Source organism: Silene latifolia, unplaced genomic scaffold (assembly GCF_048544455.1).
Source record: "Silene latifolia isolate original U9 population unplaced genomic scaffold, ASM4854445v1 scaffold_303, whole genome shotgun sequence".
Taxonomy (NCBI): Eukaryota; Viridiplantae; Streptophyta; class Magnoliopsida; order Caryophyllales; family Caryophyllaceae; genus Silene; species Silene latifolia.
Genome location: NW_027413239.1, coordinates 88,158 through 108,894, shown reverse-complemented (window position 1 = coordinate 108,894; position 20,737 = coordinate 88,158). Strand labels below are relative to the sequence as shown.

General features: G+C 38.2%; 1 non-coding gene across 1 annotated transcript; it reads left to right on the top strand.

Moving 5' to 3' along the window:
* The first annotated feature begins 11,044 nt into the window (after positions 1-11,044).
* LOC141639213 (small nucleolar RNA R71) lies at positions 11,045-11,151 on the top strand. Its single transcript, XR_012542416.1, has one exon. It is a non-coding gene; the product is annotated as a small nucleolar RNA R71 (small nucleolar RNA).
* Positions 11,152-20,737: the final 9,586 nt, after the last annotated feature.

Here is a 20,737-nt window from a genome sequence, read left to right as displayed (position 1 = left end):
TAATGCATGCTTTGGCGCGTAGCCCTATGTCTAATTCGATGAGATTAAGTGAAAGCACACATTACGAGGAGTGACCCAAGGCCGTGTGTCATGTAGGCCGTGAGTCACCCCTTTGTGCACGGTTTTCTAGGCCGAATGGCCGTGTATTGCGTCGTGTGTATAGCGTTGTATTTAGATCGAGTTGTATCTTTAATTTATCGTTGCGTCGGCATGAAATGCCTGGTTTGTAATAGGTAGATCCCAACGGCTCCCCCATTCCCCCTTAAGCCTTGCTTGCTTTGTTTTGTATGTTGTTAGATCAATCAACCCACATGCTAAATTACAACTTTGACAAAGTTAGTTTAGTTGCATCTAAAACGACATAGAAATTGTTGTCACATGATAGGGTTAAAACAACGTTTGCATATCATACATCGTACGTAGCTATAACCTTGTTTGAACTCTGACACTTGACTTAGTAGCGGCCGTTATTGACGGGCGGGGTTGGGTGTCCTTATGGGCTTCCCAACTTGTACCCTCACCCCTTACTCAAGATCTATGGTTTGTGGATCCGTCTAAATACCATTGGATTACGAGAGTCATTCAAATCGAGTACTGATATAGGGTACAAGTCTTTATCTTTAATCACTCGTAGTCGATTGGCTTTATGCTTTTCGATGAAAGGTGTAAAGTTGACTTGAACGGTTCCAAGTTCCCAAAAAACTTGGTGGCGACTCTAATATGTCTTAATTCGATTCGAAAGAACCTCGAGTCGATTATGCCTAGTGTGGATCCCGCGGACGCAGCCTTCCCGAGGGCCTTGTCCACGATTTGGCGACTCCGGGGGAAAAGAGGACTAGTTACACTGTGTTTCTAGGGTCTTTTCCTCCGAGGTGAAACTTGAAAAGAAAGTGTTGGAAAGTAAAACATTACTCATAGTGCTACGATTCATGCATAAACCCTTAAGGACTTGCCCGGGCCGTCCCAGCGTTTCTTCGTGATGCGTGGGGGGCGACGTCCCACTATGCTAGGAAGCTGCACATTGCTCGCTTCCACTTCACCTCGCGTGGTTCTTGATGGTGGGGACGATCTTCTAGGTACTCTACCTTAAGACACCTTGCTCTATAAGACCGCAAAAGGATGGAGGGCATAGACCTTCTTGTAGAAGACTTGCCGAGACTTAGAGATGTCTAGGAGCATACATCCTTGTAACATGAGAATGACAATGTGCAAATTGTTTTCCCGAGTCTTTTCGAAATTTCCCATGTCCTTTTCAAAACCGAACTTTTGAACAACTTACTTTCAAAATAGCATGGTTTTAAAAACGTGGAATGCTGCCCAAATAGGACTAGAAATTTCGGCCAAAATGAGCTTTTATAGCCGGCATGCTGCCCTTTTCAAATCTCATTTTCAAAACAATCCTTCTTTTTTCAAAATCAATCCAAAATGCCTCTCGAACCTCAACCAAGCATGAAATGCGTCAAGTCGTGTCCGGGTCATGGCCGTGTTAGGCCGAGTGTGTTTCGTTCTAAGAGTCTAGAACACGACCTTGTTGGATCACCCAAGCTCACCTCTTGGGCTTTGAGTCATGTTGGTCGACCATTTGGTCTAGGATAGTCCACAGAAGCGTCCAAGCTAGGCCATTATGGACGTTTCATATGAACCCATGGGCTATGTTAGCCCAATCACGGGTTTAGTCACACCAAGTCCAGTTTAGAATCGAGTTATGACAGTTTGAGTCATGTCGTTTTGTCGAGTCTAAAATAAATCGAGGTCTAAATCCAACCGTAAGTCGAACCTTTGGTTAGTCAATCTCAAGTCGAGTCTTTGTTTGAGTCAAGTTGGGGTCGTGTCCTTAAGTGTGCAGGGGCTCTTACTTTAAATATTGACTCAATACGGGGTTTTCTTGTAGAAAGGCCGCCAAACACCCGACGTCAAGCAATGGAAGATGCTGTTAACAAGCTCACTGAGGCCGTGAACCTCATGATGACTAGAATGGATGCGATCGAATCCAAGCTGGGTGAAGATTCCTCTTCATCTACCCCACCTCTGACTGATCTGGAGAAACGGTTCAAGTTCATTGAAGACCGTCTGAAACTCTCCCAGGGGAAGAACATCCACTATGAGAATGCTAGGGCCTATGCCCCAGTTCAGGATAAGTTGCCCACGAACATGGTACTCACTGACATCCCAAAGTTCAAGGGCACCGAAGATCCAGTCCACCATGTTAAGGCCTATAAAGGGTACTTAGCACTGAAGGGAGTACCCTGCGACATGCTTTCAAATTTTTGCCCAATCTCTGGATGAACACCCGAAGGCGTGGTTCTATAATCTTGACCTTAAGAACTTCCCCACTTTCGAAGATATTACGGTGGAATTCTGTAAGCACTATGCTGACAATGTTGAGATTCAAACCAACATAAGAACATTGGAGGTGATGACACAGAAAGAAAAAGAAGGCTTTACTGAATTCCTTGCAAGATGGCGCGCTGAAAGCGTGAAATTAGCCAAGAAGCCTGACGAAGTTGAAATGGTAGATAAGTTCGTAAAGAATCTACGACCTGTTTACCGCAATGCTCTGAAATACCAGAATTTTGGCTCTTTCAAAGAATTGATAAGAATCGGGATAAAGGTAGAAGACGATGTCATAAGGGTAGAGGCTGAAAGGCCGAAAGGGTACCAAGGGGCGTCATCGTCTAAGGGCAAGGCCCAAGCAGCGGCCCATATTGATGAAGCCATCAATCTCTTAGAAGGGCAATCGAAGAAGTCACAGCGCCAAACACCTAGGGCATTCACCGATATCGGATGCACTTATACATACGCTCTCTAAAGGCTCATAGCCCAAGGAAAGCTGAAGCCTATTGGTCCAACTCCGGACCCTCCCGCTGATCAACAAGGTAAATGGTATAAACCAAATGCTTACTGTGCCTTTCACCAAGGGAAAGGCCATGATACTGAAAGGTGCTATCGACTGAAGCACGAAATTCAAGACATGATTGAGAACGGAACGCTCCCAATCCCAGCTGTTAAACCCAATAACATCACCAATCCATTTGGCGATCACGCCAACTTTGTTTCTGTCGAAGACAATGTCGATTATTCCCATCTTATCCGCCCATGTCACTTGAAAGGGGTGTTTATCGAGAAAATATTTGTGGATTGCTTTGAATTCTTGCCAAACCCGAAGAATAAAATTCAAGTCGGGAGTCTTGCTCCAGAATGTACTCCTCTCATTAACGAAGTTAATAAAAGACAATTCGATTCACCAACCTTCATCACTGGCGTAGATCCTCAGAGGATTACCTCGGGATGGAGGCAGACCATCAAAGGGATCAAGGATCAGAGCCGAGCATCTAAGCTGACAGCTGAACAAGAGAAAGCTCAAGACCAGATTTGAAAATTATGAGTCGGGATCTGTTTTCTTATCTTAGTCGAGTCGAGTCTAGAACTTTCTTTTGAATTTGAGTCATTTGTTTCGCGATGACCTAGGGTGTGTCCTAGGAATCGTTCCTTCGAGTCTTTTAAGCATTTCTCATTCCAATAAAAAGTTGCAGTTTCATTTCCAAATATGTCTTGTTTCCAATCCTCAATCATTCCGAAATATGATAAAATGCACAACACACTCAAAGGCATCCCTGGGGTAGAAATATGTCCCGTTTCAAAACGTAAGGTACAATAGGATTCCGTGTTTGATTCCTTTACCTATTCCATGTCTGGCGGTAGAAAACCTCCATCAGAACCAATTTTTATGACAAGCTTTTAGATGATTCTATGATGAACCCGGACTAGCTCCTTGTTTCCCCTATCGATGATGGAAGGCAAGCCTTTTCCCCATAAAATCATCCCCTCTCGAAGAGAGAAGATATCAACCCATTCTAACAAGGAATTGTTAGTTCTCACCCAAATTAGTTGGCGAAGCCCAGTTTTCAAGGTGTATCCATTTATGACTAAGAGAATGAATAGAAGATCATTTTCAAAGAGAGAAAAAAGATGAAAAAGAATGAAAAATGAGAAAAAGAGAAAAATTGGAAAAATAAAAAAAAAAAAAAAAAAAAAGAAAACAACTAGCAACAAATAATAAGTAGTAGTATTAAATAATAGATTGGAGTCGAAGGCTCCTGCATCTTCTTTTTCCCTTCGCCTTTTGGGTCACGTGACCGAGGCTCCTGTGGAGGAGGGGTAGTTGTGTTCTGTCTAGCGCGCTTCTTAGGAGGGATCGTCATTTCCTCCCGAGGGCCCAGCCTATCTTTTACACTCAAGCGAGGACCAAGCCTCCCTTCTAAGGCTGAACCCGAGTGTGCCTTTGAACCCAACCGTTTCCACACACCTGTCGCCTGTGAGTCAGTCTTAGGAGTCTTCTCAGTCTTAGCACTCGACGTAGGCTAGGACGAGGATATAAGTTCAGATGAGTAGTATCAAGTCTCAGAATGAACTTTATCTAATGGTTTAGGCAAAGATGCTGAGTCACATAGATGTGGGTTTGTGTTGGGAACAGAAAATATGAAAAACCCGCTGAAAAGAAAGAAGGCGTGGAAGAAAAATAGTAAAAGCCCGCTGAAAAGAAAGAAGGCGGTGGCAAGAAATGATGAATACTCGCTGAAAAGAAAGGAGGCGAGGAGAAGAGTGACAGAATGTTCCCAACAAGAGTGATGTGTGATCAGTCTGTGTTTAGTGTCTGGGCGAAGCCAACGTTGGTGCTCCGTGAGTTTAATCCACCTTATCAATGCCAAGTGATCTTGATTCCCATGTGCCCTCGGGAGCACGCCCATGCCATACGATATCTCCGTCCCAAGTTCGACGACCTTGTGATTCCCATTTGCCATCTTTTGGCGCCGGAATGGCCAATTTACCTTTCTATCCCCAGCAAGTCAATAATTGAATTAAAACTCGTGCACACTTGCGGTTTTATTTTCCTTTTTGTTTTACGGTAGCGGGCTACGCCCACGTTTGTTTACGGGTCATACAGAGTGTCTGAGTCGTATTTCCTGCTCACCCGTCAAGGTTCGATTTCAAAATGCCAAATATTTCAGAATTTCGAAATTTCAAAAACTTTTTGCGAATTATGGATAGATGCTCCAAGTAGTGGTACATTTCAAGTCAAGGTTCAAATCTCAAAGTTCAAAATCAAATTTTGGGTCGACGACCCAACATCCAAGTGATTCATTTCAAATTCAAAATTTGGGTCGATAGCCCAATTATTCAAAGTTTTCAACATGTTCAAATTTCGGGTCGATGACCCAGTCTTTCAAACTCAAATTTCGGGTCGATGACCCAACATTCCAAGTGTTGTCAAATTAAAAATTCGGGTTGATGACCCAATTATTCAAAATTTTCAAATTCAATTTTCTGGTCGATGACCCAATCTTTCAAATGATCTAATTTTAGGATCGATGATCCAAATGTGCTTATGTGATGATTATTGCTAGTACGTTTTTGTGCTTCAAATGTAGCAGGATATGCTTCAACTGGGGGCTCTAAAGTCTTCGACTTTAGAGCCATTGCAAACTAGGGGCCGTTGGTTTCAGAGACCATTATCAAGATGTAAAGGATGACATCCACCAATAATTCAATTCAATACAAGAGTATGAAATGGAAGAATTCCTTAGCTGAAAGCAAATGATGAAAGCGGCGGCAACCTCCTCGGAAAGTCCCGTCCCATTCGGACAAGTGTCAGCAGATGATAAACTTTGGGCAAATGTCAGCAGATGATGAATTTTTGACATACACCAGCAGATGATAAACTTTGGGCATGTGTCAGCAGTTGCCGAACTACGACGCGGGTTTGATTCTGTCAGAAACGGATACGTAGGCGCCCGAGGATAAGGCTCAACCCACCATTTATGCAATTTATGGGTCGATGACCAATGACGATAATTTGACACAACAGAAGCAAGAGTCAATCCTCAGCGAAGTTTCAGGTATGATCTCTTCTTATGGCTGGCGAGCTTATATACGCAAGTCTAATGGACTATAAACGACCCGCAGAATCCTCATGTCGAAAGGGACCTGGGGTATACTTTGACTTTCGCCTTGTCCAAGCCTGAGTCAAAGTGGGGGCTCTGTAGATACCCGTATCCGTCGATATTGGAATTTATAGAGAACCCGACAAACACCCGATGATGATAGGACACATGTATTTATTTAGTTGTCATTGTCATTATTTGGGTTCGTTTTACGATGTAGAATGAGCGTTGTCGACGGAGTATTTTAATTTAAATGATATTTAAATTAAAGCCTTTTTTTAAGGTGATTTCAATTTATTTTATTTTGTTTTGAATTTATTTTCTTGAGTTTATTTTATTGAAAATAAAATAAATATTTGATTTGAAAAATCATTTTATGAGTATATTTGATTTGAAAAATCATTTATTTTAATGTGTTAATTGATTTGAAAAATCGATTTAAAAATCGAGAAAAACTCGTTTTTAAACACACGTTTTTGAGCTCGATGTTAGCTCAGTTTTTGAGCCCGTTTTCTTTACGAGTTGGCACGAATATCGAGTACACTAACCAACCTAGACCACTACCCATCCAACCCAGTTCGAACCCCCTTAATCACGGCCCAAATCATGCCCCAAATCACCCCCACAAACAGCCCGCGACAAACAGCCCCCCCCCCTGTTTCGCAGCTCAAACCCGAGTCCAAAACCCGCTCCAAACACCACCAAAACCCGTGCCCATTAACCCTAACCCATACCCTAATATCCTACCCATATTACCTTACCTTAATCACCAAGAAAACCCCCCATACGAACCCTAGAAAGCCCCCCAAAAGCTGCTGGACAGCAGCTATGCTCAACAGGCCCGATTGCCTCTCCCTCCCTTTTACCCTACTTTAACTCCTTATAAATACCACCCCTTCACCATACATTCATTCCTCTAAGTTCTCCATACATCCAACCATCACCCACAAGCTTTAAACCTCAGAAACAAACCCTAAACATCCTTCAAAAACCCTCCACAAAACCGACATCCAAACTGAAACAGTTTGTGTGTCCTCCTCGAAAAGCAACTCGTTCCTCCATCAAACCTCCATCAAAACTCGATTTTCTTGTTCCTAATTAACCACATAACATCCATATACACATTAGACAAGGAATTACGAGCCAAATTGCCCTTGAGAGTACACGAAATCCCTCGAAAAACAGAGTGAAATAATACTCTGTTTTCGCGGTTTCTTCTTGTCTGTCCAGTTCTGTTTGTGCTCGTTTTTCGTGCCCAATAACCCAAAACGAGCAGGGGTTGCTTTAAGATCCTTGTTCTCCTCTCTTTCTAGTTTCCAAAACATCTTTTAGATCGAATTTTCGTCGTGAAATGAGGGAGATATCACTGTTTTAAAATCGCTGTCCAGAAAGTTTCCAAAACGCGTGTTTGCTTTATTCTTCGTCGACGACGGCCTCTCGAGACAAAATCTACCATCGATTACGACCCAAGACGGTGTCAACGATACATGTAGGTTGAGGGTGCATCAAATCCCCTTCTCTTTCCTCTTTTTTTATTTCGTTTTCTTATGTTTTTTTTTTATAGTTTGTTTTTTGTTTGTTTTCGTTTTGTTTATCGATTGTTTTAAATTAACTATGAAACTAGTTAGTCCGAGTATGAGTTAAAGTACCACCATGAACACCCGCGTTGACTTGAGATGGGAAAAGAAACCGCTACATCAGTCGGTCGTACACCCCCGTCTCATTTACATATCCTCGTGTTCAAGGTAGGGCATAAATAAAACAATTGTCTAACTTCGTTCTTCGCTTTCGACCCCCTACTGTTTCGGCCAAATAGACATACCCTAGGACCCGTTGTATGTTAGTTTAATCTCTGATTGTTAACCTATGACATATTTAGATTACATTAATTTAATTTAATAACCTAATTAGACACGATAGGTGGTTTCGGCGTAAGTTATAAAATCAATCGACGATTCTGTAAATAATTGAATGCATCTCCCTCTTTCACCTAATTTCTCGCTAGTATAAGAGTGCGTGATTAGCACCTTCTTATTGACACTCGATGAGTTAAATTAATTAGCGAATTTGACCTAATTAGACCCTTTAGGCCGTGTAGAATGCACCCTCATGCGACAATCAATCAACATCGTTTTTAACTCGTTTTCTAACTTGGTTCCTATCCCTTTTCGCAATCATTCGATCTAACCAATGAACCTAACTTAGGAACTAGGTTGGCCTTGTCTTGGCCGTGAGGGTGGCCGTTGGTTTGGGCCGTGAGTTGGCCGTGTCTCTTGTCTTTCTTATTTCGTTTTTCTTTCCTTGTTTATCATTTGTTCTTTGTTGTTTCGTTGCTTGTAATTTGTAATTTGTTTATCGAGTTGTAATTTTCGAGCTTGTTTTACTTTTATTGAGTCAAAACCTCTTCAAAAAACCTTAGTCTTGTTTGGTTAGACGGTTGTTCCCCAATGCATGTAAGAGCGTAGTAAATCGCATGTTGTTTAAAGCAACATGGCCCGATTTATGCTAATGCATGCTTTGGCGCGTAGCCCTATGTCTAATTCGATGAGATTAAGTGAAAGCACGCATTACGAGGAGTGACCCACGGCCGTGTGTCATGTAGGCCGTGAGTCACCCCTTTGTGCACGGTTTTCTAGGCCGAATGGCCGTGTATTGCGTCGTGTGTATAGCGTTGTATTTAGATCGAGTTGTATCTTTAATTTATCGTTGCGTCGGCATGAAATGCCTGGTTTGTAATAGGTAGATCCCAACGGCTCCCCCATTCCCCCTTAAGCCTTGCTTGCTTTGTTTTGTATGTTGTTAGATCAATCAACCCACATGCTAAATTACAACTTTGACAAAGTTAGTTTAGTTGCATCTAAAACGACATAGAAATTGTTGTCACATGATAGGGTTAAAACAACGTTTGCATATCATACATCGTACGTAGCTATGACCTTGTTTGAACTCTGACACTTGACTTAGTAGAGGCCGTTATTGACGGGCGGGGTTGGGTGTCCTTATGGGCTTCCCAACACGTACCCTCACCCCTTACTCAAGATCTATGGTTTGTGGATCCGTCTAAATACCATTGGATTACGAGAGTCATTCAAATCGAGTGATATAGGGTACAAGTCTTTATCTTTAATCACTCGTAGTCGATTGGCTTTATGCTTTTCGATGAAAGGTGTAAAGTTGACTTGAACGGTTCCAAGTTCCCAAAAAACTTGGTGGCGACTCTAATATGTCTTAATTCGATTCGAAAGAACCTCGAGTCGATTATGCCTAGTGTGGATCCCGCGGACGCAGTTCCCGAGGGCCTTGTCCACACCACCAAACTCTCATCCTTAGTGAGACTCTTCTTCCATTGGAATTCCGACTTCTTCCTATCATCCTTCCGGCTATAATGATCAACCATAAAACATGGTTCATGCAAACGGGGAGCTCTCATGGTCTTGTCAAGATTGAAAGTTATGCACTCATCTCCCACTTCTAGAGTGAGCTCTCCATGCTTCACATCAATCACGGCACCCGCGGTGTGTAAGAAAGGTCTTCCTAGAATGATTGGAATGTTGGAGTTTTCTTCCATGTCAACAATGACAAATGCCACCGGGATGAAAAATTTCCCAATTCTTACGGGAACATCTTCCCATATCCCTAATGGTGTTTTCGTCGATCTATCGGCCATTTGGAGTGTGATATTGGTGCATTTAAGCTCTCCCATCCCTAACCTTTTACTCACCGAGTACGGCATAACACTCACACTAGCCCCTAGATCACTTAAGGCTTTGTTGATCGTGGTGTCGCCAATGGTACACGGTATTGAGAAGCTTCCCGGATCTTTGAGTTTTCGAGGTGAACTCCCTTGAAGGATTGCACTACTCACCTTAGTGAAGGCGATAGTCTCAAGCTTCCGGATCGACTTCTTCTTTGTGAGGATGTCTTTCATGTATTTTGCATAGGCCGGCACGTGATTGATTAATTCCGTGAAAGGAATTGAGACTTCCAAATTCTTCACAATTTTCATAAATTTTCCAAGTTGGTCATCAAATTTGGGCTTGGCTTGACGACTTGGAAAAGGAAGTCTAGTCACAATGGGCTCCTTCTCCTTGACCTTGTCTTCATTTTTCTTTGAAATTTCTTCTTTTGATGGTTCTCCATCCTTGGAGTTTTGCACCATTTCTTCTTTGTCACTAGCTTCTACAACTTCATCCTCAACTTGCTTCTTCGATGCTTCATACCTTGTACCACTCCTCAAGTGAATGGCACTAACCGTTTCATGTCTTGGGGGATTACTTTGAGGTGGTAATTGCCCCTTTTGTCTTTGTGAGCTTGAAGATGCTAGTTGAGTCAATTGGGTTTCCAACATTTTGGTGTGAGCTAGGATGTTGTTGATGTTGATTTCCTTTGCTTGACTATCCTTTTGCATTTGAGTGAAAAACTCTTGTTGATTCTTTTGCATTTGGAGGACCGCTTTTTGAACATCAAAACCTTGGTCATTTTGTTGATTGTATGGAGTTTGATTTTGGTAACCTTGGTTTTGGTTGTAAAAGGGTCTTTGATTTTGGTTTCTCATGGGAGGTGGGGTGTATGTTGGTTGAGGGTTTTGAACATTTTGGCTTTTGTATGAGAGATTTGGATGGAATTTTGTGTTTTCATTGTAATAGTTTGAATAAGGGGTACCACTCTTGTATGCTTGGAAAGCATTCACTTGTTCATTTGTTCCCCTACATTCATTTTGGTCATGTCCCAAAGTTCCACAATTCTCACATATCCCACTTGGGATTGATGAAGATCCCGTCATGGCATTAACATGATGCTTTCGTGATTTTGAGGCTTCTTCAAGTCTAGCCATAGCTTTTTCAAACTTCAAATTGATGGTATCAATGTGAGCACTAAGTTGAGCACCCAATTGATTAATGAAGTCCACTTCATGCTTTCCTCCTCTAGTAGCCTTGCGAGGTCTACTATATTGTGAGTTATGGACCGCCATTTCCTCACTTTTGGTCCAAGTTTGATTGTCATCAACTTCGGTGAACATTCCATTTGATCCCATGTTGAGAATGTTCCTTGAATCTTCATAAAGACCGTTCCAAAATTGTTGTACCAAGAACCACTCGCTAAATCCATGGTGAGGACATGAGCGACAAATTCCCTTGAATCGCTCCCAAGCTTCATACAAATATTCTTCATCCCTTTGCTTAAAGCCCGTAATTTGAGCTCTTAGCATGTTAGTCTTTTCCGGTGGATAGAACTTTTTGTAGAAAGCTAGAGCCAACTTTTTCCAAGAATCAATTCCGAGAGTAGCCTTATCAAGGCCTTTCAACCATTGTTTCGCGGTGCCAATTAGAGAAAAAGGAAATAAGACCCATCGAATTTAGTCTTGAGTTACACCGGTTTGAGAAATCGCATCACAATAATCACAAAAAGTCTCCATATGAGAATGAGGGTCTTCACTAGGCATCCCCCCAAATTGGCTTCTTTCGACTAATTGGATAAATGCGGATTTGGCAATAAAATTTCCGGTTAGATGTTGTGGTGTGGGAGTACCATTGGGTAGGTTCTCCTCGGTGGGTACGTAATGTGATGAAAACTTAGGCATTGTGGGTTGATTTTGTGTTGGATTTTGTGTGGGGTTCTCCTCACCTTCTCTTACAAAAGGGTTGATGAACTCAATAGTATTTGGTTGAATATTTACAACCTCACCAATACCTCTCAAAGTTCTCCTAGCAAGTCTTCTATTGGTTGTCAAAGTTCTTTCAATTTCGCGATCAAAGGGTAACAAGTCACCTTGTGACCTTCTAGACAAAAAAATATCAAACAACTTGAAAACAATTAGAACAAACTTTGAGGAGTTTTATTTCCCCAAGGCAAAGAAACACACAACTAATAACAATATAAGAAAATCTAAATCAAGTTAACACCGTCCCCTGCAACGGCGCCATTTTTGGTCGAACTATATTTTTCGGTTACTTGTCGTTAGGAGCACCTAGACCAAAACACAATTTATAACTTCACAAACAACTCTACAATTAGTAAAGAGGCAAGTAAAGGTCGGATCCCAAGGGACGGGAATTGAGATGAGATTTCTATTGTAACTAGTGGTGTCTAAGGGGTGTCACAATTGGGGTTTGATGTAGAAGATCACTAAACTAAAAAGCAATGAAAGTAAACAAGCAAGATGAATTAAAAGGGATGTAAACAATTGATAAAAGCACTAGGGTGTCATGGGGTCATAGGGGATTCATGGGAATTGATCATACAAACATACTCTCAAGTTATAAGCAAGCAATTATTGTTGTGATGGATCGAGTTGGTTTATATCTTAGAATCCTAGGAAAGTTTGGGTCCCGGAGCCGAATCGATTAGATTGTACAACACCTACAAGTCGACTTAATCTTCCCTACTCAAAAATATGCATGGTCTAATGAGACTCGAGTTGGTTTATGTCTTACAAGTCTCATTGAAAAGATAGGTGATGGGTAAAAAAATGCAAGTTTTCATAGACTCACATTTCATCAAACATAACATGTGCCTAAGTTGAGATCACAACAAGCAAGCAAATTAACTATGAAAGCATATTAATTTAAGCATGAATCATTCCCCATGTTGGTTTCCCCTAATTACCCATTAACCCTAGCTAAGGAAACTACTCACTCATTATCATGTTGAACATGCTAGCAAGGTTGTCAATCATACCAACAAAGTGAAACATGATGAATAAATGAAGATAATTAAGAATAATTAAAGTGGGATTAAGAGAATTATACCTACTAATGATTCCAATAATAAAGCAAAGAATAAAAGAAGTACTTGAATGCTTGATTGAGAGGTTGTGAATCTCCCAATAATAACCCAAATAATCTTCAATTACCCAAAATAAAGGATGAACAAGAGAGAGATTAAGGAAATAAAACATGTATTAAAACTTGATTAAATGTTGATTACAAGATTAAAGAGAGACTTAATTGATATTAACTACTCTAAAGATTGCTAAGAAGAACATGCTCTTCTAATTAGACTAATGGGGTATTTATAGTGGGAATTAGGTGTATGAATTAGGGTTAACTAAGGGCTTAAATGACGATTAAGTCCCTTGTTGAGAAAACGCCGGTCTCTTTTGGAAGACTTCGGTCTCTAGGGAGACTCCGGTCTCTGAAAAAGATGTGCATCCTTCCTTTAAGCTTCAAGAAGGCGAAATGGGACTGTGTGGGAATCCGGGCGTCTTTAGCACGGGACGGGCGGATTTGGCTGTCTCTGCCCGGGTGTCCAGGGGGTGAAGACGGGCGGATTTGGGAGATTTTGCCCGGGCGTCGTCTGGAGAAGCCGCTCGGATTGTGGCTGGTGGACGGGCGGATTCAAGGCAATCCGCACGGATTGTCAGGCAGTCTTTTTCCTTCTTCTATTCTTCCTTTTTCTTCATAAAATCCTTAGGGATTTCCGCGGGGATGCAAGGATCTTTTCTCATCATTGCCCATCTACTATAATATGTACAAAGGCCTTCTAATCTTGTCTCTCCTTGATGCTTGGTCATTGAATTCAATCAATTTAGCCTCATTTTGCCATGAAAATGCAAGGTTTGCACTCCTTTCCTACCAAGGGATCAAAACCTCAAAGAATATGCAAAACAAATAACTAAAGGCAATAAATGACCCAAATATGCACTAAAAAGCATGGGAACAAGGCTAATTCGGGGACTAAATATGCTCTAATTATGGTCACATCAGTCTGCAAATACAACAAACCGATGAAGGCATTAAAATTCATCAACAGAAGTATATCAAGGAATTAGTTCGAAAATTCAGAATGAAAAATTCCCATGCTATGCCGACTCCAATGGTCGAGAACAAGAAATTGACATTAGATGAAGACGGTAAATCAGTTGATGAAACTACTTACCGTGGAATGATTGGGTCACTGTTATATTTGACCGCAAGTAGACCCGATATTATGATTAGCGTATGCGTTTGTGCGAGATATCAATCATCTCCCAAAGAATCGCATTTGACTACCAGAAACGCAATTTTACGATATTTAATTGGAACGACCAAGCTGTATTTATGGTACCCGGTGGAGTGTAACTTCGATCTACTTGGTTATTCCGATGCCGACTACGCGGGATGTTCTCTAGACCGGAAAAACACATCGGGTGTCGCCACATTTTTCGGACCGTGTATTATTACGTGGGGTTCGAAGAAGCAAAATTCGGTTGCCCTCTCAACTGCTGAAGCCGAATACATCGCTGCAGGACTGGTATGTACTCAATTATTATGGCTTAAGCAACAATTACGTGATTATGGTATTGACGTAGGATGTATTCGTATTTTATGTGATAATACTAGTGCAATAATAATTTCTAAAAATCCCGCACAACATTCACGTACTAAACACATTGAAATAAGACACCATTTTATTCGAGACCATGTTGAGAAGGGGAATATAAAACTTGAATTTTGTAGTACTGAAAAACAATGGGCTGACATTTTGACAAAATCGTTAGCTAGAGAACGATTTGAGACTTTACGGTTGGAAATTGGTTTAATTGGTGGTACCTAAGCTTCTATATATGTTTAATCTTCCTATGACTGACTAGTTTAAGTTAAGATTGTATGACTGTGTCCGTATATTGCGTTGCATGAATAATTTCGTTTATAGGAAAATATTAATCATAAATTCTATTTGTTATTTAGAATTTAATTGTCATACAAACTTTATCTTTTATCAAGATACACCATATTTTTATTTTTCCAAATTGCACAAAATTCTCCTAAAAGAGCCTCACAAAATCTTAAATATTTTGCTTCCTATTCCTAAATAAACCTCACATAATTATCTTTTCCATATCTTATCTTTTACCATATTTATTTGATCATCTACCATCCTATTCCTACCTTAACTCTTATCACTATTTGACACTTACCATAATTGATTAACACTTGCCTAAACCTAAACCTAGCCTTATAATCACCCCCCTTTTCTTTGCCGTGTCAACCATTACTACATCCCCACTTGCATAACTTTTTCTCTTCTCAAAAGATTCACCATCATCTAAACATCACCTCCTTTACTCAACCATCAACATCACAATGAATTCAAACCATGCAAAAACCCGATCATCAACCCGCCATTAAAAAAGCCGTCACTTTCACAAACCATCATCACAACTACCATCTCATGATCTTAATTCTTCTAGCTTTCCTTCACCTCAACCAAATTCATCTACAACCCTGTTTCACGGTCGGGACGACACGGTGTCCATGTTGGAATATGTGTCCTCCGACAATAATGCGATCACGACTGTTGATCATGATGATCACATGGTTAATTCTCATTATAAAGAATACAATTGGGAAGTAATTTTTACTGTCAACTGATCAACATATATCGGTAATGATTGGCTGACTAGAGTTTGACATTACTGTCGTGCGACGGTGGTGATCAGTTGATCCCCTAGGTCATACCTATAGGGCAACACTCTTAATTGATCATTTAATTAATCGTATAACGTTACGAGTTAATTAAATTACTTGAAAATTGACGGACGATTTTGGAAGTAAAATTTACGTATCGCATTGAAATTTGATTAAATGAGATACGGTCTGAGTAATCGAATTGTATTATTACTCAGATGAAATTATTGTTTAAAGAAACAATTGAAATTGAATGAATTATTATAAATGCAATTCATTCTGATTTATAATTGGTAAAATATTTTGGTACAAGTAATTATGAATTACTAAGTCGGTTTTTGTATATGACGTATTTTTATTAATACGTTGATTTTTAATATGTTAAAATTACATAGCAATTTTATGTGACATGTGACATGTGACATATTGACAAATTGACAAAAATAATATGGAATCCATGTTATCTAATTAATGTGCCGAAAATTAGAGGAAGATTAAGCTAATATTATGTTGATTGTATTAGTGGAGGGCATGATGATTACCTACTAATCTAGCCATGCAACCCTATTGTGCATTGTGAAGACAAATAAGTGCATGCATTGGCTCCCTTCCCCCTCCTCTTGTCCGGTTTTTCTTAAAGGAAAAACAAGTGGTTTTTGCCATATATTATTCATTATGATATACATAACATGTTAGTTGTTGTTGTATTATTCATTTACCAAAAATTAAGAATTTTAAAAAGATAAAAATACTTCCTCTTCTCTCCTCTCTCAACCGGTTTTGGGAGATTAAAAACCAAATTATTTTGGGTCATTTTTCTACAAAATTAATATTGTCTAGTATTCATAGTATTAATTTTAATTAAGAGTGAGCTTTGGGTATAAATCCTTGGGAGAGATCCTATACTTGGGTCTTTGTTCATCCAAAAGGAAAGCTCAAGAACAAGAGAGAAGAAGATCTCTCTTGTGCCCTAAAACCGGAAATCCAATGTAAGAATGGATGTTTCTTCCTTATTTTGTTTGTTAGTCTGCATGCATAAGATCACCACTAATTTTATGAGTAAATTAACAAAAACATATATGAATATGTTAGTATATAGATCTGCTTTTATTTCAATCGGTATAAAGAGCCATGGTTGTTTGCATGCAAATCGGTTAAAAGTTTTTCCGAGTTATAAGAATAACATATAAAACTTGAATAATTTGTGTTATTATGATATATCACGAAATTAATTTATGCATGTTAAAATTTCTGATCCTAAAATATTTTTAGGATATTTTGGTTAATTTACGGATTTTTATTGTTCATATTATACGATAATGGCATTAAAAATATGATTTTATGAATAAAATGTCATTTTCGGACTAAAATTAGCAAAACTTCGAATTTTCCAGTGATTTTTGGATATGTTGTCACATATATTATTTTGAGATAACCTGTAAATGTTCATAATTTTTGGACTTCTTATGCTCGAAAAATGGATTTTTCATTATTAAATTCGAATTTAGGTGAAAAATAGGTTAATATGAGATCAATTTCGAATCTGGTCATAGAAATTTAGTATGTTGTCACATGCAATTTTACAAGATGTATGTAAAATAATAGGCTATATTGAAGTCTTTTTGCATGATTTATGGATTTTTGAAGAAAAATAGCATAAATAGTGACTTTATTAGTGAAATATTAATAAAACATACTCTATGACTAAAGAAAAACATCATACGTTGCATTTTATTATCTTTTTTAGATCTAAAATTGAAAAATTGATGAATATAATTTTTCTCATGTTTTTTATGATTATTTTTTGTTAAAACCGATAAGCCGCAACATTGTTTTTCCGGATAAATTTCGAAATTTTTAACCTAATTTATTAAACATTATGAGTGTCATGGTATTTTTCCAGAATGTTCATGAGTTTAAATTTCAAATTTTGAATTTATTTGAAATTTTGTGATTTATTTGAAGTTTATAGCTTATTTTTATATTTTTGGGTCCATTAATGAACAATTTTAGAAATATGAGTTAATTATGGTCAAATAATTAGTGAAGACTAAATTTTGAGTCCTAAGAGGTTAGGGTAATTAACTTATGCATAAATATGAATTTATGTAATTTTTGTGATTATAAAATGTTGAAATCACGCAAATCCGTAAAAACCGAGTAATATACGATATTGGCTAATTAAAGGCGATTTAGCATAAAATTGGGCATGTTCATACATATTATAATGCTGCATTTTATTTATGATTGTCATAATTTTAATTTATGTAATTTTGAATTATGTAATTTTACTTAGTATGGCCTTAGTTTTTAATTGGTATTTCCTGAAATGTATGGGAATATCGATTCGGTTGTAATTTTATTGTGATCTCATATCACCGTTTTGTAATTTAATAGATTTATTTTATTTTAGTTACAAATGTATAATAGGAAATTATGTAATTTGCTATGTAATTTAATTTATCTCGGAGTTCCCAAAGACGGATTTCTTCAAGATGGTGATACATAAAGACGGTGTTACCTCGAGATGCGTGCCACAACCGAAGTTCAAGGGACCAATGGAGTTGGTTTCCGAATATGTAATAGTTAAATAGTTTTTCTATTTTAGGAAGGCCATACTAGGATTTATTTTATGTTTGCATTTTATTTATATGTCACATGCATCGCTAAATCGCCATAACTAAAACATGCATTATCTTTTTAATCGAGTATATCGACCGTGTCAATTACAATTATCGTAGTTCACCGCTTTAGTTCACTTAAAACGTGATAGATAATAAATTGACATGACCTCTCGCTAAAAATAAACAATTGAGACTTAGCCTTACCAAAGAGTAGAAACCATGAAAACCTATTTCGTGAGGGAGTGCGCTCGGCCACACCGGGGTACAAACCTTGTTACGCAGGGGAAGTGGGTGATAAATATCTATCCACCGAATTCATGTTGACAAGGGATGTATCGGCCACACCGTGCCCAAGTTGATGTGGATTTGGATCATGGACACATTTATTCGAAATTTGGGTTGAACTCAACAAAAGTTTTTGATAAGGGATGTATCGGCCACACCGTGCCCTTGTCGGATGTGTTTTGGGCTATAGATAAATGTTAATGTAATTTTATCGACCAAGAGTTCTAAAAGTAGAATCGATTAAAGAGTTAATCCACCGAGTTATATTGATAAGGGATGTATCGGCCACACCGTGCCCAAGTTAATATGAATTTTGATCTTGGAATCATTTACATAGTTGGGTAGAGGTCACTATATAAATGCTATACTTATTTACAACTATTATTAAAACGATAAATGTTAAGTTTTCCACTATTCCGTTATTATATTGTTCTAATTCTTTACCACAATTCATATACGTTATCATTTCGATTTTTCAAAACCTCCATTAAAACATCGTAACTAAAGACAAATATGAATTTGCTTCTAAAACCTCAAATGAACCATTGCTAAGGATCTCTTTTAAAGAGTATAGATAAAGGTTATTCATTATCAAACAGGTTTTTGATTCTTGACTAACACATCTACTTACAATGGATTGTTATTCATATACTTAATTGAATTAAGTACCTTGAAGCGATAAATTGTTTTGGTGACTAGATTTGTTGGAAATCAAAATTGACCAAAATAACGCAACCACTTCAATGAAAGTTTTAAGACTAAAACGAACAAATGAAGAGTAATCTTCATGAATTCAATTTTGCTTCTCAAAGCAAAGACTCATTGAAATAAGTGGGAGCATTCTCTTAAACCGTTAAGATGAAGACGAGGTTCAAGAAGTAAAGATTATAATGGAATTGATACAAGGTAATGTTAAAGGTAAAGTTGTTGAGAATGACGATACTAAACCTATCAATCCCGACCGATAAGTTTCCATTATCTTAAATGTTGGACACGAGAAAGGAAACTACCCCAAATTATTGAAGAATCAACAAGTTAGTTGTGGGACATCTAATTGAACCTTCTTCTTTAAATGTTTATTTGATTAAACATAAAATTTTGCTAGTACTACTTCGTCAATATTAGAAACCAATGGAGGTTTTCATCATTGTACTTGATACATAGGATGATTAGAATATGACGACTAGCAACAATAATGTCGAGAGATAGAGTAATTGTGTACTCAATCTAGTTTTTGGATTTAAAGTTGTACTTAATTATGACTATTAAGTGCATAAACTCTAAATAAGAATATAAACTTGTTAAGATACAAAAGAGGTTTTCACTTTTGTGACCCTATACACCACGATTTGTTGTATGGCTAGCCCATTATCAAGGTGATTATATTCTAAACCAAACTAGAATGATATATCATGTAGATGCTGTAAGATTCAAATTGGTAACCCAAGATTAAACCTTAAATATTGGTATGATGAACACAAAGAGTTATCGAGTACTCTTAAAACCATTAGATTGTTAATGGTATATGCGTATCTTGTATTCAAAGCAAGATGTCTCGTGCCTTTTGGTTGAAGAGGAGATCGAGGTTGTAAATCATCGATCCAAAATAGGTTGATCATTATCTTTTACCAACGATTTAAGTTGACACTAATATGTTCACTTAATAAGGTAAATAGAGAAATCTTTGAAGAATTTCAAAGAGTTCAAGGAATCACGATTTAGTCGTGATGGGATTATCAAAGTGAAGACTTTGATATAAGCCAAATGAATTGTGATATAGTATCACAAATTAATCTCTCTTAACACGCATTATGGGATAATGTATGATTGGATAAGAATTCAAACGCTATTCGATAAGGTTTGGACTTCGATCAAGTTACTTTGAGTTACTTGATCCTTTTGGGGATTTTATCATTTTGTCTAGATTATTTTTCCACTAAATCGAATCATATGAGATATGAAATGGTAAGGGTACCATGTTTGTAAGTTTTCACAAGAAACATATGCTCATTTTTCCCTTTTCAATTTTCACGAGTACGACGGGTTTGAGGCTCGTGAAACTGTCTTTCTAAAAATACAAGTTTATTTCTAGAAGACAGAGTGGGAGAAATTATTCAAGAGCCACAAAGAATGTCGCAAGAAACTAGTCTTTCTTGGCTACATGAGACGTTTTGTGTAAGACATTGTTTCTTCAAAACCTAGGAGGTTAAATTCGTCACTTGTTAAAAATGATGAATTCATGCTACTTTTAAGAAAGTAAAGAGCTTATAACTTACAAAAGAAATTGTTTGATTCAAGTTGATTACTTCTAGAAAGTAATGAACATATGACTTACATTAGAGTGTTTAAGTCACAACTCAATACAAGGCTTAGAGCCATGAAAATCCGAAACAAAAGGGCTTGATTAGTGACAAAGGGTTTTGCACTAATAAAGAGAGATTTCATAGAAAGATTGGTTGCAAAGGGTTTTTCACTAATTGAAATGCTTAAGTCTATT